This window comes from Corvus hawaiiensis, chromosome 3 (genome assembly GCF_020740725.1).
Source record: "Corvus hawaiiensis isolate bCorHaw1 chromosome 3, bCorHaw1.pri.cur, whole genome shotgun sequence".
NCBI classification, from domain to species: domain Eukaryota; kingdom Metazoa; phylum Chordata; class Aves; order Passeriformes; family Corvidae; genus Corvus; species Corvus hawaiiensis.
In genome coordinates, this window is record NC_063215.1 from 36,612,200 (window position 1) to 36,637,900 (window position 25,701).

General features: G+C 44.4%; 2 long non-coding RNA genes across 2 annotated transcripts; both read right to left on the bottom strand.

Annotated features, from left to right (window-relative positions):
- Positions 1 to 8,813: 8,813 nt before the first annotated feature.
- Positions 8,814 to 22,839, bottom strand: LOC125324194. The gene is made up of 3 exons (XR_007202856.1): positions 22,190 to 22,839; positions 21,095 to 21,399; positions 8,814 to 12,066 (listed from the first exon to the last, which is right to left on the bottom strand). It is a non-coding gene; the product is annotated as an uncharacterized LOC125324194 (long non-coding RNA).
- On the bottom strand, positions 13,206 to 18,063 carry LOC125324195. The gene is made up of 2 exons (XR_007202857.1): positions 14,825 to 18,063; positions 13,206 to 13,499 (listed from the first exon to the last, which is right to left on the bottom strand). It is a non-coding gene; the product is annotated as an uncharacterized LOC125324195 (long non-coding RNA).
- Positions 22,840 to 25,701: the final 2,862 nt, after the last annotated feature.

Below are 25,701 nucleotides of genomic sequence, written 5' to 3' on the forward strand. Positions count from 1 at the left end.
TACAACTATGGTACAGGTGATAAAATTACACAGCTGCAAATCCCTTTGGTCTTCTACAGTCCTCTAGCTGATGTCATTTTTCACCAGGAACAACATGTTATTTCTTACTAGAGAGCTGAGGAGTGCAGGGAAGGTAGATAGATATGATTATTAAATGCAGTGTGTGCAAGAGGGGAAAAGTTGCTGAAGTCAAATATACACAAAAATTAATAGCTTTCCTGATCTGAGCTCATGTTTCTCATGCTCTTTGGATTACAGTAGGGTTACCCTTCTGGTGTCTGCACCCCAGGGATTCACATCTGTGTAAATGTGGTAATAGAAAAAGGCCCTCATGATGAATTCATGAATTGTTCTCATTGACACTAGTTGATACTTTTACTTGGACAAGTCTCCTTTGCAGGTGCACTGACCACACACTAATTGAAAGGATTATTTTCATAACTTTCTGTGCAGTCTGCAAGGCTTTCTGTGAAAAGCATAATTGTTTCAACCAGCTGCTTGGAGTTGTTTTTATTAATTTCTTTAAATCCAACAATGCTGGATCGGCATATTTGAGACTCTCCTCCAAACAGCATATGAGCATAAATAAAATTAGTGAGTGTGGATCTTGTGTAGGAGTGAAATTTGTTTGCAAGTACAGCATTTCTGTGAGGAGGAAAATCACTTTTGAAATGTACTTTTTCTCCCAGCCCCTTGCTATTTTTACCCTCATCCCCACAACAAATCTTTAATGTGCAGTATGTCTGGATGGCACCTGTTGGGATTAGCTGGGACCTGAGCAGACACATTACAAGTCCACGCATTTTCACTGCCTGAAACATCTAATCCCAAATTTATGCTGTGTGAAGCTCCAACCGTAAAGCGTTCTTCAAGTAGAGTTATTCCCCTTTCTTGAGTGAAAGCCAGGTCTCCTACCATAAGACTGGCCATAATGTCTGAAAAGCCTTATGGACTCCTTAATTTATATAGCAAACCATCAGTATTAAAAAAAAAGTCCATGGAACAATTACTTGGATGCCACCTTGGTACTTCCCTGCTCCTTTGCTTGGGGGAAATGCTCAAGGTGTGGAAATTACTCTGGGCAAGCTGAGTAAAACCAGGCTGGGAACAATACACAAGAGAGATAGAGAGCAAAGACGAGGAGGTCTGTGAGATCCACTCACCCCTCAGCCGCTCTTCTCACCTCAACTCAGCCCCTCAACATCTTGGGGACCAGGGGGTTTAGCTTTCACATGAAAATCCTGAGGTCTCCCTGCGGCAGCAGAGCAAGATTTACACAGGAAAGGGGATTCCAGTCCTCCCTCCTTCTCCCAAGCCTTTAAAGGAAAGTCAAGGTCTCTGCTGCAGCCTGGGTGTCTGTACACTGCCTACCTGTCCCAGCCCCTCTCCCACCTTCATTCCCACTGCCTTCCAGATGAGAGACTACAGCCAAGCCCTTCTCTTCCCTCCCCCCTTCCTCCTGGTATTCCACACACCCAGCCATTGAGTGGGGCTCCAAACCCCCTCTGAGAGTCCTGCTTACCTTTGATAGTGGGAAAAGCACCCTGAGCCTCTTTCTTCCCTTTACATTTTGGGTCTAGCTTGCATGTGTCATATGCCATGAGACTGGAAATGCAGCACATGTCAGGAGACCTTTGGTGGCTGTGCATCAGCTCAGAGATTGACATAAAAACCATCAGGAGGATGACATCACTGGAGCAAAACCCAGAAAAGGTGCAAAATGGTGCTTTGGTGGCTGGAAATTCGATGCAGGAAGTTCTGAGCATATAGCACTCAAAATCTTGAGCTTTCTTTATGTAAAACATCCACGTAACTGTCAGCCTCCTTGTACTCCCACAAGCTCACCAATAACATCTCCGCTGCTGTGGGAAAGGTGGTTTTCTTGGGCAAAATCTGTGACTTCCCTCTGACTGCTGCTGTCTGGAACACAACAAAACAATTGCACATGTTTGAAAACCAACAAGCCTTGCAAAACCAAGAGGCTGTCTCAGAAATTACTATTAATATGCATGTAAAAGTAGGATTTCCTAATTTTCTTGATTTGGACTCAGAGGTGTGGGATTTATTTTTTTTAATTTCTTCTCTGCACCCATTTAAGATAAAAAATTTTGTTTTGGAAAAAAAGATATGCAGGAATTTAAAAAAATTACAGCAAATATTTTGGGTATTTCCAGGAAAACAGCAAGCATTGGCAATAGAGCTAGTCAAAAAAAAAATGGAATTACCATTTCTGGACATATTTTGACGTGTTCAAGCTTGTTTCCATTACAAATCAGAACAAAATTTAAATAGTTTAAATTTCATGGCATTCCAAACCAAGAAGAAAAACACCTCTTTTTTTCAGACAGTGAAATCAGTGTTTTGATAATATTCTCATGTAATTAAGTAAAGCTTGTACTAGTGTAGTAGAAGATTTAAGTGGGATAAAATAGCTAATGATCAAAGGAGACAGAGACTGTCTCCCAGAGAAATTTCATCCAGTACTTATGCAGATATTGGGGCAGCACCTCTAAGGTTACTTTCTCTCTTGTTTGAGTAGGGGGGTGAGCTTCTATCCCATCCTATGTCCCACCTGCCACATCCCCACCTTCTTCCCTGGCCTGCTAAGATGCTATTCCTTCGCCTGACCTGCATGGAAAATTCTCCCCATCGTGTGCTGCAGCTGTGCTTCCATCAATCCCGGGCACTCATGGGGACTAAGGACGTGGCAAACAATCATTTAGGGATTTGGGGATATTGTGTTAGGAGGGTAACATTTGATTTTGCTGCAGTGCTGGTCTGGGCAAAGAGCTCTCACGTAGACCTGTAGCCCAGGATTTGATGTATGCCAACCAGGTTTATGACTGCTGCCTCTGATGCCATTCTCAAGGCACACCTGGGTCTGGCCGGGGTCCCAGCTACTTTCCTTTGGCCCTGGTGCTTCAACAGAATCATCATTTCTTCAGGCCATGAACAGCAAACCCTCCACAAAACCCTTTACCACGTTGCCACCTTCTGCTGCTGCTCACTTCCCAGAGCTAGTAATGAATTGATCTCTGAGGAGCCCAGGTTGCAGCCTGTCTCAGAGCACGCAAAGGTTTTCTTTGGCAAGAAACAAAGGAGCTTTCTGCACAGGGCCCCGTGTGGCTCAGCACAGCCAAGGGCTGCATTGTCCTGCAGTGCAGCTGAGGAGCACCTCTTCTGTCTAAACAGGTTTGTAAATCAAATACTGCTTTATTCATGTTTACTCTCACTGTAGCTTCATCATTCCTGAAAATCATACTCAGCTCCAACGTTTGCTCATAAACTTCCCAGAAAAGCTATGTACTGCATTGTAAAAAAGCAGTGTATGTTATTCTACTGAATAATACAAGGATAAAGCAGGATCTAGTTGGTAAAAAGCAGGGCCTAGTTGGTAAAAAGCAGGGCCTAGTTGGTAAAAAGCAGGATCTAGTCAGCATTCCAAACACCTCCAAGATACAAAGGGCCCTGTAACATGACTTTCTGGTAACCCTGTCATGGGTCTTATTTAGGAAATGGCAGGGGATGATGATAATTCTCCTCCTAGAGGGCCATCCTGGTATAGGATATGCTCCCAAGCAAGTACTGAAAGGACATTCTCCAAAGGATCCTCACTAAAGGGCCTCTCACATTTTGCCAGGATGGTTCTGCCTGTGGCTGGAAAGCCAACTTGGGCATGCAGAATCTGCCCCTTGCTAGTGGTCCATGCGTGAACATCTGTGTAAAGCTGCTCACGTACACGAGGAGCCTTCCCACAGCTATTAGGTTTTGTGCCACAGGGTCTTACCTGAAGATTAGCATTTAAATCAAATTTTGTTCATAAAACCATTTATAACATATAAAACATGCTTCACTTGCCCTTTAAGAAATCACTAAAGCCACATTACTGTTACTGCTTTTCCTAAATAAAAATAAATTTTCTATCTTGCCCTGCAAGGTATTTCTAGTAAATAAGGATGGCTAACGAGTGCTTTCCTGATAAGAGACAGCTCTTGTTAAACAAGCACTAAAAACACTCCTATCTAGACCACAGCTGCATCTGCTACAGCACGGGGTTCTTTTCATCTGGGATCCAAACCCTGTGTTCCTCAGCGAGACGAGACTCACTCTGCTGTTGGGTGGCACTTTGCTGGACTAAGAACTGATTTGCCCACATGTTTGTCAAAGGCTGATCCTCAGCAGGTGGCATTTATTTGAAACCGGACATGGCAGGTGGTTTCAGCCTAGAAACACATTTTTGCACCGATTCCAAATAAGTGTTTATAAGCTATTGGTTATATAAAACTGAAATCAGTGATGTTGGCAAGTCTTCTGTACTTTCTCTGTGTGCTAACAACTCAGCTTAACTTTTGTTTGTTGTTGTGAGGCTTTCAAGTGTGTGTCAAATATTAACATTTTAATTTGCAAGGAAATTAGTAGTTGGAAAACTATAATCCCTTACAAGTATGCATGCACACACACACATGGACACACTCAGTCCATTAAAATTACTTATGTTATTAGGTTTGTAATAAATCCTCAATGTGGAATGGCACGTGCTGAATCACTGAGGTATTTGACAAAGATCTATTTAAAGGGTTACTCTGGGGCCCCAAATTCCATTTTTATAAACAAGGCCCTATTGAACCTAATCAATGGGTTTTCTGTGATTCCACCCCCTTCCCGTCCCCCAGCAACTTTAATTAAGAGCTTTTGGGCAACTTTAAAGGTTGCTATGTATTTTTTTTAGCTATAGCTGTGAATTTCTATGGAAGAGCACAAAAACATACCTCCGTAGATCTTTATGCCTCCCTCTTCAGGAGCGGCTGTGAACCTTTCCCTTGCACATGGCCCATGGCTGGCGTGGGTTTCTCCAGACCCAGCGGGAGGAGGAGGCACGTTCGGCTGTCACTGCTGACAGGCAGGGGACGTTCCACTCTGGCTTTACCCAGGGAAGGTCAGGGACCAGATCTGGGACTACCGAAGCATCTCAGGACAGCGATGATGGTTTTGGCAGGCAGGAGCCCCAGCCCTGAGGGTATAACGTGGCCACTCGAGGCCAGACTGCAGACAACAGCCTTCACCAGCTGCGAGGCTGGCAGGAGTAGGTTCAGCTCTTGTGCTGAGCAGGCCAAGAGTCTCCTTTTGTTTGTTTACTTTTTAATCAAGGTTTTCTGTGCTACATGAAAAGGAAGTAAAGGGACTGCTGGGCTTGTTGAGTTGGGGTTTTTTCAGGAAAAATTATGATATCCATTCCTTTTTTAAAATTTTTTCCTGGTATTTTTGAATGAGGAATGGGGCCATACTGCCAGGACAAAGAGACTTGGCCAGCATGCCAAAACTGCAATTACAGCTAAATGAAAAAAGTAAGAATGAAATGTATTTTATTCATTTCAGCTGTTACGTCTTAATGCAAAGAAATCACTTTGCACAGTTCTGTAACTGACACCAATTTCTAATCTCCAATACTATTAACTTCTAAATCTCCATTATAAAGAATATTGGCAGAATACCAGAGACTAGTGCAGCTAAATAAACTTAGTTGGATCTGGTGTTTTATTTTCTTTTTTCCTGAAATGCTGAAAAAATCATTAAACTATTTTGTTAATTGCTGATAACATTTTGATTGGTTGGATTTCCTCTCTTGGCTGCAATAGTCACATTCCTGGAGCATGACATGACTTTGCCTTTGGGACAAACAAAAAAAAAAAGAAAGCAAGAGAGACCATTTTTTGAAATGACAAAATGTATTGTTATAGGATTAGAGACAGGATAGCTCCAGGATTATGCTGTATCACTAACTCAATTTAAGAGGCCTATGAACTGAAACTAAATATTGAATAGCTGTAGGGAAAGGGCATTGTTAAGGAGTAATATCTGTGTGAAAACTTGATTGTTTCATCTCAATATTTCAGGATTGAAATAGTTTTCTGACAACTCAGAGAACCTCTCATACAAGCTAGAAAACCTTAAAACATTTATTTCTCCCTACCACTTCACTAAAATGGCACTGGAAAACCAATCCAAGTGTCAGATGTGCAGAAATAAATATTAACTAAAAACAACCTTGACAGAAATGTTTCTACAAGTCAGTGATGGGCTTTGAGCAAGGCTCCTGCCTTGACATCATCATTCCAAGGGAATCTGCAAAGCTGTCTTCTGCTAACCTTGACCTTAGTGATGTTCTAAACTAATGTAGCATCACTTCTACACTACAAGATTTAATTGGGAGCTTAAACAGATAGCATTGAGCTGTGCCAAGTGGGACAGTGGAAGTAATTACCAGATTTAGATATTCTGGCATCGTGGACAGAATTTCTTAAGCACAGGAAATGAATTATAGCAGAATATCCTTAGACTCAAAAATTATTGGCAGGGAGGAAGGGAAGAACAATGAAGCCTTGGTTACATGCTGACGAGCTTTGGCTGATTTGCTGTGTTACCATTTTAGTCTGTGTGTGGCTATTTAATTTTTTTTCCTCAAGAGAGCTGAAGTTCTAACACCATCTAAGTCAGAGCTTGGAGAGCTTTTTTCATTTTGTGTCCAAAGAACAGTTGGGTTCACAGAGGACTGAACAAAGGGAGAATATCAAGAAAATATGGGTTGTTCTTACTGGAGCATAGGATCTTCCATGAATAAGAGCTCCTTGTGATATTAAAATGGGTTATAAAACCCCTTTCTTCTGTTTCTGATTTTGCAGCCTGGCTGTACCTGTGTCCTGGTGCCTTTTAATTAATGCAGTGTTCATGAAAAACTCTTGACTCTGAAGCCATAGGGACAAACATCTGGATTCACCTCACCAAATTTGAGACATTTACATGAGATCACTTGGCATGGAGTGTGACACCAAAGGCTCCTCCAGTAATTCCTACAGACAGACCAGCACATCCCTTCCTTTCATGGGCTGAGTTGCCCTCTAACAGAGCATCCATTTAGCAGGCAAGTCTCCTGCCAGGATTATTACCTAGGTCCCAAAGCCAAGACCTTAAAGTGGCTGCAGAGATCACAAGCCTGGGCCATTGGACAGAGCAGACAGACAGAGGAGCATGTGCCAAGGGGCCCAATGGCTGAGTATTTTCACCATGGCTCTTGTGGCTACCAGCAGAGCTAGCAATGTTGGTCAAACACTGCAGACCCATGACATGCTCAGAAAGGAGATAAGATTGCATCACCTTTACCAGATGTCACAAATGGATCTCAGATGGTAATTTTCTGCTGTATGTACTGCCATCTTAAACAAAATATGATCCAAAAGAACAGGCTGTGTATGCCATTATCAGTCCCCTAAGCCTGTCTTACCAGCTGTGACATCATTAGCTCCACATCTGTCTCTAAACCAAAGGTGGTTTTGTAGCCTAACTCTTATCCCACATCCACTCTGAATAAGCTCTGAATAAAAGACACTTGTTAAAGTTCAGCTGTAGCAGGGGCTACATCAAGAAGATGGCAGATGGGCAGGCCCAAGCCTCTATCACTGAATACAAAGATATATGGCCTATTGTCTCCTTATGGCTCATGTGATACCCTTGATAAGAAGAATGTAAGTGTCTGGCAGCCATACAGAGTGAAATCTATACCCGAGGAATGCATATAAGTCAACTTCTACTTAAGCCTTAAATGATGGGTATATGTATAATAGCAGTCAGTGAAGTAGCACTGAGAAAATGTGAGGTTTTCCAGTTCAGTGGCCTAAACTGATGGGAGAAGAGCAAGTTGGAATTGATCTGAAAAAATATTTGAATGGAGTTTAAATCAACTAGAAATATTTTTTCATATGACATATTCATAAAAATTAAAAATGAGATTCCAAAAAAGATGAAAAGGAGGCAAAGATGGCTTATACTGTGTGTTAGCTTACCAGTTTATTTTAAGACCAATAACCACACACTTTCCCCCCAACTAGTTCTAACCAACATGAATTTCATGCCCCTGATTGTAAGGCTCAGAAGTACTGGTGTGTCTACAACTGCATTCAGCCCCATTGAAACTTTGCTAAAAAAAAATGCCAAATCCCACAAAAAAAGGCCTATCTGAGGTTGTGCTGGAAAATATACAGGTCTTTTTTACATTGAGCTAGATGGCATGCCAGCAAACAGAAGAGAGAAACAAATGATCTCTATTGGCACCATATTCATAGGAGGGGAAGGTCTCTTTCAGTCAGACACTGCACAGTGCTGGAGCCTCCTGCATCCTTGTGCTCCCTTTGATAAGCAGAGGGAGTCAATGAGAGCCAAATCCTGACACAGCAATGGCCTTTGCTCCCTAGAGTGACAAGCCGTTTGAAGGTTAATTCAACTTCAGCATAGAGAAAAGAAGCAGAAGTGATCTATGTTCCCTAGCAGAGAGAGTTCTGGACATGTCTGGGTGATACCTGCAGACTCACTGGTGGGGTCCCCCTGTACCAAAAGTCAGCGTGTTCTCCCATTCATGCATTTGCTTTGCAAGAAACAGCGGGAACCATGCTGTGAATTGCAAAAGCATAGGCTGGCTACTGTTTGTGTGGCCTCATCCCACCCCTGCTCCAGAGCACAAATAAGGAATTTTTGCTCTTTAACAGAGTCAGGAGTACTCTATAATCCAAGCAACTTCATAATGAACAAGCTCTCATTTAGTGTGAGGCCTTATTCATTGCACGCCTTACTTGCAGCATACTGTTAAAACAGCCGCGATGTTGCCCTGACTCTGTTTTGGTTTTGGACTAAACGCAGTACAGTAAGTCAAACATTATTGGTCACAATGGTAATGCAGAGTGTATATAATGTGCTTTTATTGCTGCAAGGCATAGCTGAAATATTTACACAGAATACATGAAATAACAACAAGATTCATGTTCTGCTCCTTATTTGTAAGGTATTTTATTAAAAAGAATCTGAATCTGAAGTTCATAAATAAAATAGTAATATCACTTATTTCCAGATACTAGTTCCAGCTTGTTGATTTTAATAGACAAGTATAACACTTCAAATGTGGAAACACAGTGGGTAATATTTATATGAAATCTCCAAGAACCGTGGTATTTTGCTCATGTGGAATATCATGGCATTTTGCCTGGATCAAGTAACCAGCAGATTAGCACATTAACACTTTTAAGAAACATGCGTGTAATCCACTCTGAATGTGGTCTTTGACTCCTGGTAGGAATACCTAATGATTTTCAAATTGACACGTTACTTTACAAAGCAAGTCAAATAAACAGGAATTGCAGAGCAGCTTTAGTTGGGGTGGATGGCACAAGCACACACATGTTATCAACAGAGGAGACAGGATCAACTCTAGAGCCATGGAAGGATTTGCAGTATCTACAGAGATGCAGGAGAAACCTCCTTTCTTTTTAAAGCTTTATGGCTTTATGACTCTATGTGAGTGGGTAAGCAGATATAAACTGCTCCCGCTCATTCAAAGTCAGTCACCAGTTTGAGGTGACAGGCTAACAACAGATCTCTAAGACTGACCAAAGCCAGTAAAGCCTGCAAAAGCCATCACCATTGCCAATTATGAAGGTCCCACTCTAGTTCGCAGCTAGAGGAGGATCTCCACAAGACAGACAGCCACGTTCAGGCTGCCACAGGCTGCATCCTAACCAGGAATTAAGAAAAAGAGCAAGAGGCACAAGGGTTGTCAGTCCTGTTACTCGGCCAAGGATGCGTGTTTCAAAGCTGTACTCCAGCACAGACACTTCACGTGGTTTTGGTCACACTGCCAATCTCCCTGCACTGCTTTTCCCACTTCCCACAGGGCAAAAAATCCATCCTTCCCTTCATGGGATCTGCTGCTGACTGCAGTGGTGTGCTTGCGGTGATGAAGTGCTCCACATGTGCAAAGCCCTGGTTGTGTGGAATGCACATGCAGACTCAGTGGTAGGGTAGCTCAGGGCTCTGAGTAATTTCAACAGCCACTTAGAAGGGAAGAAACCTTCTATTTCCAGGGTGCTTTCAGTGTGCTGTAGCAACTGAGTACAACTTCTGCAGCAGGAGACAGCAGGGAAAACCCAACAGTCCCCCTCCACAAAAGAAGCAGCAGAGTCCAGGCTGCATGCCAAGGAATCCTATCACTGGCCTTATAAAAAACTCACCAGGGCCACCTCAAAAACAAGAGTGAAGTCACGCTTGGCTGCAGTTGGTTATGGTTTGAGAGGGAGACCACGAACAGGTCTCCCAGAACTATTGTGGCTGGCTCCATTTCCTGCTAACTCAATTCATCACACTTGTTCTCTCCTTCCTGGAGACAACTTTTATAACCCCATTAATGTATTTAGAGAGTGTCCCTGCTTTTCTTAAGACCAGATATGGCTGCCACAGGTCACAGCAATCAAGGCTGTTCTTTGGAAGTGACTCCACAGAAGTTAATGGTACAAACGAAGAGATTGCTCACAAGGGAAAAGTTTAGGATCTCACCCTTCATCCTGCTGGGGGCTGATGCTCTCCTTGCTTCTGCACTAGAGAATCAGGAATAAGCACAGAGTTTCTGGCTATCCAAACAGAAGGTACAATATCCTTGCTAGACCCTGCACCCAAGATTTAAATTATAACCTATGGTTTCAACTTTGGTTAAAATAACCTGGCTAAGAAAGTCCAAACATGGATATTTGCAGAATGAAGGAATTATAGAAAAATAAATTCTGGGATTTGAAAAAGAGAGAGACTTGTAGTAATTGAATGAGTCAAACCAATCTTTTAAATCTGAAAAGCAAATAAAAAGACTGCTCCCCCTTCTGCCAGTCTGGACACAGGAAGGATTTTTCCTCTGCATTGAAGTCATCTGTTGAAAAAAAATATATAGTGGGAAATACTAAAATCTTAATCATGAAGAGCCTACTCAGAAGGCTCATTTAGAAAGCAGCTCAGATGTCAATGAGCAACAATTGCTGTGAACCAAGTACATACTGAGCACACTATTAACATCTTGTCTTGGGTATACAACATCAGCAAAGGAGAAACAGCTCTGAGTAAAGCTCCAGTGTCAGGACAGGATGAGGTTTGGTGGACTATTAAAAACCTAAACCAACCTCCCCCTACTTAGGCTCACACAAAAGCCCAGATTTTTGGAACATCATGCTGGAGTCAGGCCTTTCCCTCCCCACTGACAGCCAAAGCTATTTTTGAATTTGGGTTAGATTTAGTGACTAGGCTCCAGCCAAAAAAATTTAGGGGGGGTGTGGGGAAATCGTTGGAAAAAGTAATAAGACTTTGCCTATTTCAGAAACAAAAGGTTTCAATTTTTTGGGCTGGGTTCACAAGAGGATTTGGGAGCTGACCACTTTCAGATGTGCATGCTGCGGAGGGGTGACTACATGCCTGCAGCTCCCAGCTCTGGCACCCCGGGAATGGGGATCAGAGCAATGCTTGCCATCCCTGTGCTTTTTTATCAGCACCCTCCACAGAAGCAGCCAGATCTGCATGAAAGTGTTTGAGCAGGCAATTTAGAGCAGCATGCTGAAACTGGCCATGCACGAGCCTTGTTTAGAATAGCAGAGCTGCCTTCGTGTGAGGCCTTTCTCAATTCAGTTAAAAATTGGCTTCTAAGCCAAATATAGTCAATGTCTGGGGTAATAAAAGGTAGGGGGGGGACAAGGATGTGCTTTGCTGGAGTATATGGGGATTCCAACCTCTGAGGCCAGAAAGGACACAGTTTGATCTCTCCAAAAGTTCTGGTTTTTAATTCATACTTTTAAAACAGAGCAAGTACTTCTGCAGAGTGTCCTGTGGAGGCTTTCACCTTTTCACTCCCTCCAGAGACTTCTTTGTAAGTTCTTTCATTCAGAAAATGCGGATGTTTGGGCTTGCCCAGTCAAAGGGCAGTAAGTGAGGCAGGAGAACCCTCACATAAAGCTGCCTTTCATTCATACACTTAAATGATCTTCATCACACAGCAACCAAGTCTCCTGCAGTTGTTGCTAGATTTCATCCTCACAAGACCATTTATTAGATAAATATGTTTTCTGCTTTTATCAATGCCAGACAGAAGCAGTAGGTGGAGGGAGTGTCTTGGTAAAGGTCATGGAGGATAATCCCAGTCGAAGCATGGGGGAATCTCCGTCTTCCAGGTCCCACCAGCTCCTAGGACATCTCTCTTCCATCAGATAGTCACTGGGGAGGAAACAAAGTCAGCAGCAGTCATGAAGAAAAGATCTGGAGCTGACCCAGGAGAGAATGAAGCAAAAAGCAGCATGTTTATTTGTATGCCAAGGTTGTTTAACAATGCTGCATCTTCAGATGCACTGAGGTTTCCTCACTGCTCTTAAAGGGCAGCTTGACTGCGAATTGTGACTGCAAATTGTGGCTGCAAATTCAGCACTTTCCTCTCTGTGTAGAAGTCAGAAGCTGGAAGAGAGCAATTCCCATTTTGATGGGAAAGTGCTGCTCTTCAGTCACAGGACACTAAATAAATCACTGCGATTGATCAAGAGCTAAAATGCCCAGTCAGCTTAGGTATCTGGTCTTATGTTCTCACACAGCCCTTTGTGCACACACCACCTTATCTCTTCCCTGACTTCCATCTAACCACGGCCATGAAGCCAACACTTTCTGCCTGGTGGGGTCCCTGACCCTCCTCAGCAGCCCCCACTGCCATGCTACATGCCACAGGTAACAGTCAGCTGGCAGGCAAGAATGTCCCCCAGTCTCTGAATACTTTTGGGTGGTTATGGAGTTGACGGGGTGAAGGCCACAGAGCGAGGAGGAACCCCTTGTCTCCACAAAACTAGGACAATATCTTAAAAAAGACTGAAGGAAAGGCATGCTTTTCAGTTATGAACTCTGCAAGACAACCTTGAAAACTCTTGAGACACAAGAAGGCTTTGGTCCTACAAAGCCTTAGAAAAGCTGGTTACAACTCTCAGGTGACACTAGGCATGTGCTTAGAACACCATGGGATCACAACCCCATGCAGAAGGACAGCGAGCACCTTGTGGCCTTCATCTGTCATGTTTGTATGAAATATTTGGGTTTTCCACTGGGAAGCAGAAGAAGTAAAACTGAACAAGGATCCACCAGCTAAGGACATATAACTACATAGCATGTGTTCTCCAGGGCTGTTCAGAGGCAGCTTTTCCAGCTTTCTTGTGCTATTTCAACACCTCTGCTCAGCCTCATTTTCCTGCCAAAGTGTTACATTCAAACAAAAGCTCCTTTAAACCCCACAAGCTTAAAATTAGGTCATGCGTGTGCCAGAAATAATTTTGAAATATCCTCATTACCTTTCTGCTTCTTCCTAGAGTATTTTACTATTTGTTTGGGAGAGAGGGAATGGAGCTGCACTAGCTATTTTTTTCCACAACAATGTTTGCATAGAAGCGTTAGAGAAGTCATGCAGTTTGAAAGCCTAAAGCCTATTTCACTGTCTAAAAAGAATATAAATCTTTCAAACAAATCCCTCTCAGCCCAATAGAGATTCCATGGCTGAATTTTTTATTTCGCCCAGCACAAAGCAGTAGGCACCCTGAAAGTTACATACTTCAAGAAAAGCTGTTTTAGTGATGTGTGTGTCTAATGCACGCCTCCCTAGTCAGCCTCCTCTTTCCCTGCTGTGTTGGGTTGACCCTGAGTTGATGGACAGTCTTTAAGACCAATTACGCTTCTCACAATTTACATATTTAAACCGCACCGAAAGGCGGGACTTCCCCTTTTTGGTCGGAGCTCGCCTGCTGGAAGGTGGGGGGGCTCCGAGCGTCCCGGCCCCGCTGGGCCGGGCTGGGCTGGGGCCACTGCCCCTTTCCCCCTTTCCTATCGCTGCGGCACGGACCCTGGGTCACTGAGGGGGACTGTCCCAGAGCCGCAGGCAGCTAAAACCAGCCATGGACTGCTCACAGCTAAACCCATCCAGCGCGGCTTCTGGGGACAGGTGGGTCCCTCTCCTCTCCATGCGGAGCCGGCGGAGCCAGCGGGAGCCGGCAGAGCCTCCTGTCTGCAGCCAGCACACTCCGTGCTGAACTGAAGAGGACACCACGCAGCCAGCAGCACAGAGGGAGCGAGGCTTTCCCCACCGTAAAGCCCGAACAAGAACACTCTTCAACATGGCGGCTTCAGAGTCAGGGAGAAAGAGAAGTGAGTCACGTGGGACGGAGCTGAGCATGGCGACGGGAGAAAAGAGGGCGGTGCCGCGATTCTGGCGCGCAGCTTAAAAGAAACCTTCTTGCATGCCGTGGTAAGAAACTGTAATACCACAAACTGTTTGTCTCTTTAATCCATTTGAAGAACATGGGGGGGGGGGTGGAGAATCAACGTGTGCCTATGAAGTTTGTGAAGAGTGCCTATGCCAGGCTATATAGAAGTAGTAAGAGGCTGTTAGAGACTTGTGGCGAAGAAAAGCCTCTGTGTGCAGGCCAAAATAACTTATCCTTAAAAAGATGAATAACCCCATGTGATGGCCCATGTTCTGTAGTGTGAAAGAACTGTGAAATTCTTCATGGGAGAGATGTTCTACACACAGCAGACTGTTTGTTTCCGGGCGGGTCTGCTATTGGTGGCAGTTTGGGAACCACGTGCAACTGAAGGAAAACCCTTTTTTCCTTAAGCATAAGAGAGAGACTTTTCAAGAACTGCAACACTGACTAACATCCCATGTTCTGTTATCCCTTGTGTGAGCTGGATAAAAGGAGAGAAGTGCTGGAAAGAGGGAGGGGGGGGAATTTACTTTAATTTTGTTTTGTTGTTTTCTCTTTACTTTTAATTCTGTTAGTAATAAAGCTCTTTCATTGTACTGCAACTGTTTAAGGTTTGTGCCTGCTTTGCTTTTCTCCTAATTCTTATCTCACAGAAGGAAAATAAGTAAATAATGAATATTTTGAATCAAAACCACTACATTTAATTAGTGTTTCCGCCCGGTTTCAAACTCAACCCGCTACACCTGCTTAGCACATTCACAGAGCTGAGCTAACTTTTGGTTTGATTCTTGATTACAGTGTTTTACTGCTTAATTGTATCCACTTTAACGTCAGATTTGCTGTAAGCAAAAATAAGCAACAATTATCTATAAGGTATTTGCAAAAAGATGACAGAGTTAAGGAGCCTTAATTCAATATCCATCTTCAGAGGTTTAGAACTGAATCCATACTTGAATTTAAATACCAAATAATCTGCTGATTATTATGCATAGTTTTCAGTCAGTGTAACAAAAACATGATGTTGCAGTCATGCTGTGAGCTCTGTAGCTAGGTTTCCTTGTTTATATTAACAGCTGTAAACACAGTCTAACTCAGCCTTGATTTAAACACAGATTTCCCATACTTTCAAGAATTCACCACATTGTGAAAGCTACAATTTCAGAACTTTTCTCACATGCATATTGATTATGCCCAGGAACAGCCTGCAATGCTACACATGCACTTGCAGTGACCCATTTTAGAGACTCTACATTAAAAGGGCCAGTTTTTCATCTTCATTGAAAAGTAAAACCATCTTTGTGAATGTTTGTGTATAAGCTTGCCCCTGAATGTCCTAAATACAGCCTGCAACCTTCTACACAAGGTACTTTCATTTTACTGGGTCAAGGTTCTACATGTTCATCCCTCCGTTCAAAAACACGACTTGTAAAACCTCCTAAGGCCATTTAAATCAGTGAAAAATATTTTATTCAGTCAGAAATGGATTTTACTGCAAAGTTTTATATTCCTACCTTTTACTAACAGCATTGGAAAAGCTGAGCTTTTGGAAAGCGACACTGCCTGCACAAAGGACTCCTGAGCTCTCTTCTTTAAGAGTGTGGTGATAAGCAAGCTCCATTTAAGTGGAAAGTCAGGTGAAGCAAACGAAACTTGCTAGGAACATTTTGTAATATTTCTGCCTTGAGAAGGGCAGGAGCATTTCGTTCTAATGGGTTCCTCTGACACAGATTAGATCTCCCAGTCTGTGAATGCTGACCAGCAGTGCAAAGCAATCTTGAGGGCCAGGCAGGTGGGAATCCATCCTTACTGGAGGAAAACTCCCCAGTCACACAGAGCTACTACAGCAATTTACCATCACAAGGGCTTCCATCCGCTGTGTCTTCCATGGAGAGAGAAGGTAAGGGAGAAAGAGCGGCTTATGTCTGATATTGCAGAGTCCATCAGCCCTATCAGAAGAGCTTTTGGAATCACATTGCTCTGCCACGAGCTAGGGATGTTCCTGTCAAAGTCAATGCCATGTCTCCACCAGTAGCTTCACCACTGTTGACCAAATTTCACGATTACACCTCTCCTCCCAGCAATCTATGCCTGGAGAACCTGATTTAGACTATCACAGACCATGTGCAATTTTGTCACGGTGCATATGGTCCAGGGAAATACATCTCTGGAACAGGAGGGCCAAAGTGCAAGACTGATCTCATGATCGCACTCATCTATGACCAGTGGCGAAGCCTCAGACTCCCATTCAGATCCTGTACTCACACAGAGGTGAGCACAACACTGACCACCCACATTCCACCAGCTTTGCTCCTCCTAAGCATGAAGGGCAGGCTCAGGGGTCCAAGATGGAGCTAGGTTAGGGCCAAAGATAAGTGCACAACTTAGAATCCAAGCACTTTGGTCTGCTCTGAGGCTGGTTCTGTCAGGATGCTCCCCAGAGTCTTACTGCATTTCTCATTGTCTGTTCCAGGGAGCGAGGGCTGCTGGAGAAGCACACAGTATGACTCATATAGAACTCCAGAACATCTCATGGAGAACTCTGGATCCACTCCTTTATAGACTAGCATAGGTTAAGCAACCTCCTCCTGCAGTATTTAGGTCTTATGCTAAATACTGTCTCTTCTACCCTCTCCCCTTCAATGATTTGAAGTACACTTGTCCAAAACTTCATTTTTTTCCCCTGTGAAGTCACATAGGAATGAGATCTGCCAAGTGCCTAGTCTAGCCATAGTGGTGATGCTAAAATACAGCCTGGATTTTCAAAGGATACAAAAGGAGTTTATCCAGGCCACTCCACATCATCCTTTGCAAGTTATTTTTACATGTCTGAGATCTCATTCAACTTGCTTGGCTTCTCAGAGGACAATTAAAAACAGTACATAGCAGATGGGAGAGGTAAGACAAACAGAGGTTAAATGACTTGCCTGAGGCTGGTAGAGTCTAGCAGAATGGGCGACAGAAGTCCTGGGTATTAATTAGTTAATATTTGTACAATGCTAAGAAAATATATAGCCCTATATAAGTATTATTCTAAGGTGGCCTCTGCAGTTTGGAGAAGCAGAGGGCAACAGTGCACAGGCGAGTGCAAATATCCTTTCTTGTCTTGTGGCATTTCGGTCATCCTGGGGTCTGGGAGGAGCAGAGCATTCCCAGGACATATGAGAGAAGGAATGAGAAAGCCCAGGGAAAGAGATCCCACTCCAGCAATGCCGTTGTGCACCCCCAGGCTGCTCTATCCATGCATTAAGTCCAGGATCAGCTGTTTGTGGTTTCCATTGAGACCAGTAAATCTGTGAAGTACAATCAAATTGGGCTACATGGTCAGCTGCCTTCAGCAGAAATCCTGGAACTGAATTTGAGATATTTGGGGGTATTTACAGCAGTAAGAGGTGCAAATCTCTCTGAAGTGCCACAGGACCTACATGCCACACTGCTCTGTGCTCTACTGAAATCCCAGGAGGAAAGTCAGGCCCATCTGTATTAAAGAAGGATCTATGGGAAAGGAGGAAAGGGTCACAGTGTCAGATTTCTCCTTTTTTTTCCCACCTCTCTGGGGCATTCATCCTGCTCCCATGACTTCAGATCTGATTTCTTCAGATGCCTTTTTCAGTCCAGCTTCCCTTCACACCACCACACATCTCAGCCTCCTGCTCTGAGCCTCCTACAGATTCCAGTATCAGCCTGAACAAAACATGCATCGGTTTTTCTCCAGGACAGCTCTCAATCTCCAGTGTTTTTGACATGATTTTGCTATGTAATTTCAAGAGTGGTGAGACTTTTTGGCCATTTCCCTTTTTTCTCTTGGCTAGAATACAAGAATATTACCTAAGTTGTGATGTACTTTCCTCTACAATTTTTAAATCATTCAGACTTCCCGTGCAGTCTACTAAAATTTTCATCCAGTTTTCATCACCTCATATCTTCATTATCAGGACCTGCAATTTCTTTTCCCATCAGTTTAGGTCAGACTTGACTGAAATGCAAAATTTCCAGCTGAAAATTCCAATGCTCGTTTTAATCCAAAACAGGATGAATGGCTCAAATTTTAAAAGCACCTCCTCAGAAACACTAATATTTGAAGTTCCACATAATTAGGCAAAACTTTCCAGCATTTCTAGCTGCTAAATTCTAAATGTTGAATTTTTTTTATTTACTTGGCAGGCTTTATTTAGAGCAGGATCAATGTCAGGCTGCATTACCCTTCCATTGCAAATTCTGCTTGCTCTGTGTCAAAATCCATAGGAAAATACACTTCAGAGTCACGTGGTCTTCACTGCCTCTACTGCATGGTACAGTGGGAAGAGCATGTAGTGTACATTGAGAAATATATATGGTATAGTGTCCTGGGTTGCAGTGTATTCTATCACCATCCTCATGAGCTGTTGAAATCAGGTGGGGCAGTGTTTCCTTGCCTCCTCCCCCCAGACTATCTCTCTGTTAATGGCCCATCATTGTCCTGCCGCCTGACTCAGAGATAACTCCCTCCGGACTATCTTCTGTTAATGAGCCTAATCAACACTTGGCCTCATGACTCATTACCCCATTGTGAGATGCTCCACCCAGAGGGAGGAACCAAGCATCCCATCGTGGATATAATCTGGGACTCTGAACACCAGAGACAACCCTTTCCACTGGAGGACAGGAGCTACACAGCCACTACTGGACCTTCTGAAGAAGAGCAGACTCCTTTACTACAGGATCACTGCTTCAGAGGACTGCAGCCACCATTCTACCAGACTGCTACCACCACCCTGCCTAACAGGGACTCAGGTTGTATCTTGACTCTGTCAGTTTGAACGAGTGTTTTCTTTTAGTTTTTTTTCCCTTTTCTTTAATTTCCCCATTAAATTGTTATTCTGACTTGGTGCCTCCCACTGGTTTGTTTTCAAACTAGTACATATAGTGAGGGACCTCACCCAGAAAGGAACAGAGAACAGAGATTCACAGCTGCCCTACAGCTCTCAGAGGATGATCCAAAAGGATGCTTGTTTCTCTACCGTGCAGCCTGGTGTCCTGGTGTGCTAACTGCAGATTACACAACGAGAGATACATGCCCCACATCCCATTCGCTTCACCTAAGTGATACACCATGCTTGTGTCTGAACTTTTTTAAAATGAAATGGTTTGCATCATTTTAATTTTAAAAAATAAAATCAATTCGATCAAGATAACTTTAAATGAAGCCTTTTTTTTTTTGCTACAGAAAATATCCATTGCTGAGAAGCTGTGTCCTCAACTGTAAAATCATCCTGATAAAAACATTTCATAGCCTCCAGTAGAGCTGCCAGAATCATTATTTTTGGTACTGCTCTAATCTGAGCAACCTGATGCCTCTGAGTTCTTCAATTTCTTTCTTTACTGTCTAACCCTCTTCCCCATCAAACCCTTAAACTGCCTCTCTTGTCCCGCATGTCACCCACTGCAGCCTTCCTTGTGCCAGGCAACCTCCTTGTGATTCCCCAGCCCAAACCACCTGCAAAGCCATCCAAACCTCTATTCCTGGCTGAAAAACCTTTATGTTATTTAGTGGCAATTAAAGAAAAACAGAAAATTACTGCTTTCAAGAAGGTTGTCAACAGTTTCAGCCAGTATTCTGAAATGGTTGGAGAAAAAAAAGTGACAAAACATGAATATATTTTTTACTCAATTCTTACCAATATTTAAAATGTTCAACAACATTTTTGATTGCCAAAAATTGATGGACTGTTCTTTAGACTGTTTTAAAAGCATTAAGTATGCGGTTGAGTTTGTGGTTTGAAGACTTTTGGAGCTTTTCCTCATCAGAATTGTGATTTCCAATAAGAAACATAAAAATAATATGACATGCAAGCCAATAAAAACATAAACATAAAAATAAAATCTACAAAATACAGTCCTTTCAGCCAGGTCTGCTCTCCTTTTCCAAATCCCATGTCAAAACTTTGCTTCAACAGCTACAAGGAATTGGCAAACTAACAAATACCAAGGCAAGTCAGGAAGCAGTGCTTCTAAGTGACTCTGCAGTATCCCATTCTTACCGTAATTAATGAACATGGCAAAAAAACCAGGTTGCTGAGACCCCCCAAGGTCACCCCCACAACTTCTTTTAGTTTCTTACAGTCATATGCTGATTCTTGTTATGTGTATACCCTTGGGTCCTCTGGATTCCAAAAGCTCCTGGTGAAACATCCTCTTTAAGACAGTGGTCTCTACATTTGGCCGGTCCTATCTGACCTGCAATCAAGGAGCATCATTCTTTGATGTCAGGAAGCTCAAGCTTAGTGGCTGCAGTTGGGCTTTGATTCTGTGCTGGGCTGCACACACCCGAGGAATGCCAAGTACCCTCAATCCCATTAACTTCAGTGGGAATTAGAGAGCTCAGCTGTATTTAATATTCCACAGGGTCAGACACTGAAAACTGTATTAGCATTCTCAGTTCCCAGTAGGATGAAATTCAGCAAAGCATTTGGATTGAAATTTAACTGTAAACATGTGAACACTCCCCCTGATTTCAATATGACTATTCTCATGCTTAAAGTTAAGCATATGCCTAATTTATGTGCTCATTTTGGGCCAAAAACTACTGTTTTCAAGCTACACAAGTTCACAATAGACAAGCTGCTGGTCTATAATGCCGGTTGCATAATCTAGTTTTTTCTTTTTCATAAAGGCTGACACAAGATTGTCTTCTTAAAATGAAGCAGCTACTCTGAAGAAGATGGGGCATTCTGGTGAAATACTTAGTATTTCTCTAAAGTTACTAATCTACTATTATTATTGTTATTATTACTGCTATTCCTATGTGAATGGAGAAAAAGCACCTATCCCAGACTCCAAACTTTTGCTGTTCCTAAAAGAATATAAGCCACACAGCAAAGAATAACAAACTCTCTCTACATGACAGCAAACATCAGTCAAGTGACAGATAAAAATATCCCACCCTCCCCAGAGACCCTCAGCCTCTTGTACATCTGAACCCTTCCAGGGGCACTAAAAAACAGAAGCATCTTATGGAGCACTCTGAATGTCCCCACCTTTCACCACTCCAGGGGCCAAGAAAGTCTGTGGGCTTCTGAAGAAGGATGGGCTGACATCTCTCCTTTTCTGAATTAGGAGGGGGCTTCTCCGTTGAAATGGTGCTGGCCCTCAGGAGACGGTATCTTGGCTAGCTCAGGGCAAGGGACAGATGTGGCTCTCAAGCAAATTCCTTCACCCGGAGAAGCATCAGGGGATGTGGAGCCTGCTGTGATGGCTCTTCTCCTCTGAAAGCAAAATGCTCCTTCCTCTGGGAGGATACTGGGGCTCAGAAGCCAAGGGACAGAGGGGTTTCCCAGGAAATCTGTTAGGGCACAGAAAAAAACCCGTAACTGTGCATCACTCTGCATTTTGGGATCCATTAAGACTCCTATTATACCCTGCAGAGTGGAAGGATGCAAAACAAACCAATTCCCCACTCAGAGGCCAGGAGGAAGGGAAGATCTTTTGGGGCTCATTTTTCACCCAGACCTCTCAAGTGTAAGCAGCTCACGGCACTGGAGCCACGTGCTGAGAAGCCATGGGAAGCAGCACAGAGGAGGAAAAAGCAGTGTATGGTTCTCACTCCTCCACTGTGCAAACTGGGACCAAGCCAGGACGTGCTGATGTGCCTCCAGGCCAGCTCCAGAGGTTCATCCTGAAGCTGCCTCCCCTGGACTTTCTTTCCCCCTTTAGCACCAGGTTCTCACTCTGGTTTGCTATATCAAACTCTGGCTTCTCCATAACTCCACGATCTATGAGCCTTACAATGCAATTAACTGGCTGCTGCAAAGGCACCATAAAGGCAGAAAAAGGACCAAGATGGGACAACTGCACGTGGGCATAAGCCCAGAACCTGCTATTCTCAGTCTGTATCTCCCTTTTTTGACATCTTTCACAATGATTTAATCACACAGTTTTTGGCACATGTGCAGCTACTGGACTGACAAGATGGCTTGTTGTGGTATTTTCTTGGGTGAGGCTGACTGGGAAATGTCCCCCACCTTTGCTTCAGGCTCTTGTAGAAGAATTATAAAATCAAAGCAACAGCATAGCCAAAATCCATAATGCCAAACAAATCTCTCTTGGCACCCTAACAGAGAAAGGACACTCACTGTGGAGGAGCCTTGGGCATGAGATGCAGCATTGGCAAGACGCCGGGAAAAGGAATGACCTGGACTGGTGGGCAAGGCAAAAGTGCTGACACTTAACATCCTCCTCTTCCATCGTGAATGGCTCTGGTGGCCGGGGCTGATGGCAGGGGCTCCCAAACAGTGAAACACATTCTTCACGAGTGTTCAGTTTATCTCACAGAGATGTTTCCTGAGCACTTCCATGTCCCACTGTGTGTGCACCCAGTCCAGCACGGGTGGTACAGCTGAGAGTGGCTGCACTTGCTGCGGGTGGCTGTGCCTGAGAGCCCGCTGTCCCAGCTGCCAGGGACAATCACAAGGGTGGTGAGAAGATCTGCGGCATTCTCCTGCGTTGACAGAAAGGCAGCGCTGGGGAAGGTTCTGGACACTCACCCCAATACTGTGGAAACAGATGAGCAACAAACGGAGCCGGGACTTATACACTTTGTAAATACGTGCTGGTGCCTTCATTTTGCTCCAACATGTCCAAGGGCCTTCCAAAGACTTGCATTCTCATTGCTGCTCTTGCACGAGCGCCCGCCCTGGGATCTTTCCCCGACAGCTGCCGCCGAGGGCTGCCGGGCTGCACATGGGCCGCTCCAAACGCGGCGTCACCTCAGCCCCGGGGCAGTGCGGGACCCCCGCACACGCACCCCGCTCCACACACACCCCGCTCCGCACACGCACCCCGCTCCGCACGGACCCCGCTCCGCACACACACCCCGCCCCGCACACGCACCCCGCCCCGCACGCACCCCGCTCCGCACAGACCCCGCTCCACACACACACCCTGCTCCGCACAGACCCCGCTCCGCACACGCACCCCGCTCCGCACACGCACCCCGCTCTGCAAACACACCCCGCTCCGCACACACACCCTGCTCCGCAAGGACCCCGCTCCGCACACACCCCGCTCTGCAAACACACCCCGCTCCGCACACACACTCTGCTCCGCAAGGACCCCGCTCCGCACACACTCCGCTCCGCACACACACCCCGCTCCGCACACACACCCTGCTCCGCAAGGACCCCGCTCCGCACACACCCCGCTCCGCACGCACACCCCGCTCCGCACACGCACACCGCTCCGCACACACCCCGCTCCGCGCACACCCCGCTCCGCACGGACCCCGCTCCGCACACCCAGCACACCGGACCCCGCTCCGCACACCCACCACACCCCACCCCGCTCCGTCCCGGCGCAGCCCCCCGAGCGCCGCCCCCTGTGCTGCCACCTCCTGGGCGCCGGGGCTCGGGCTCCCGCTCCCGCTCCCTCTCCCGTTCCCGCTCCCGCTCCCGGCCTTGCTGCCCGCCCGTGGGCGACCGCTTGTGGGCGTGGGCGGCGGAGTTGCAGGTGCGCGCCCGCCCCGCTCCTCTGTCCCGTCCCGTCCCGAGCCGCCCTGCTGGCAAGCGGGAGCGATCTCTGCCGTGGATGCGGTGCTGACATGAAACGCTCCAACAGCGTCCTGCTTTCCAGCCAGTGTTTTTTGACGTTAAGGCGTCCTGGAGGGAAGACCCCAAAGCCCATTAATCACTTCAGGATGTCTGAGACGCGGGCAATAACACCGCAGAGAATTCAAGCCCTCTGACACTCCAGTGCAGTATCTGAGCATTTAACAATAACAGTCAACACTGCTGATGCCTGTGAAAATACAGATGTAAGCCAGCTGTCTGTCAGGGTGAAAAATGTGTTTGTCTTTTCGTTTTAACGTGTCATTTCCCTCTTGGACATTTGCTGTGTTACTGCCAGGATATCACGTGCCGCCAGCACAAACTCTATCCCAGGAAGACGAACCACGTTCACATGGAGGGGGCTGTCACTGTCCTGTTTCTGCAACGTTTTTTCTTCATCTGAAGCTGAACAAAACATATCTGACCTAATTCCTTAGCTTTTTTTATTGAAGTAATTTCCAATATCTAGCCAAAGGTAATCACAGATTTATCCATAAAAGGATTGTAGGAGGGGTTGAAAGAGTGTGTATGTGCTGGGGGTGTCAATATTGACATTAATAAGAGTCAATGGAAGTATATATATCATGATCAAAAATTGATAGGCATAAAATATGCTTATGGTGGGATAACTGAAAGAGGGCAGATTTGGATCACATATTAGGAAGAAATCATTTATTGAGAGGGAGATGAGGCACAGGAACAAGGTGACCAGAAAACTTGTGAATGCCCCATCCTTGGAAGTGTTTAAGGCCAGGTTGAATGGGGCTTTGAGCAACCCGGTCTAGTGGGTGGTGTCTCAGCCTATGGCAGGGGGGTTGGAACAAGATGATCTTTAAGGTCCCTTCCAACCCAAAACATTCTAAATTTCTACGATAACTCATGATTGGCATATTAGAAGAAAAAGATGCAGATGTTCATGAAGGGCCAGAAAGGGGACTTCAAGAACACAGATCCCAATATATTCAGAGAACAGGCAGGTAAGTTCTTATGTAAAGATATCTAGTGTAAAAAAAAAGAATTAAGAAAACCTGACTTTTTTGTTTTTATGAGAAACAAATATTGCAGGTAGATGCATAAGCTATTCCAAAGCAGGTGAAGAAGAGGCAATGGTAATAAACCAAACTGATTATACCACAAACTCTTTCTTGACTTCAAACACTGGGATACACACAAGCAGTGGAAACCAAGCTGGACTGCTAAAAACAAAAATAAGTATTGTGACAATAAAAGACAACATCAGGAAGGCAAAGGTACAAAATGAATATGAAAAGTCACTCTGTAAGAGGAAAATCAAGAAAGTACTGAAGGAAAGCTACTGAAGGGTGATCTCCTGAAGGCCAAAAGCTCTTTTGCTTCAGCCCTTATTGAAAATAATTACTAAATTGGGTGGCTTAAATACAGTGCAGCAAACAGAATGTAGGATCTCCTGCTAGAGCATGGGAAGGAAAAGCAAGGGAGTGCTTAATTAGAGCCTTTCAGATCAGCCCCACCTCTACTCTAAAGTGTCTGGCTAAAGTGCTCTCAGAGTGTTACTGGTTGCAAATACACTGAAAAAAACTTGCAGAGTTCAGGTGAGGAACAATAGGAGGGAGAAGAAACATTCCTGTCTCTAAAAGAGCAAAGCTGGAATCATAGCTGCCTCACACTGCATTGAATTCTCAGAACAGGACCAGAACAAATAAAAATAATCCACAAGAACCTAGAAATTAACAATGCAAATAACAACAACAGGGATTTCTCCAGAATACAGTGAATCAATTTGAATTATTTCCCTCTCTGATGATGTAACAGACCTCATGGATGGATAGAAGAGAACTAATAAATGTTGGTGTACTGTGATTTAACAAGATTTTTTGACACTGCCACATAACTGAAAGAAAGAGAGATATGGTCTAGGTGAAATCATTATTGAGTAAATGTAAAAAAGGGGTGGAACAGTGCCCTCAGATAATAGTTAACCATTAACTTACTGTGAAAATGTTATTCTTTAAGAGTGTCCTAAGCTTAGCAACATTTGCATATTCTTTAATGATATGGATGTT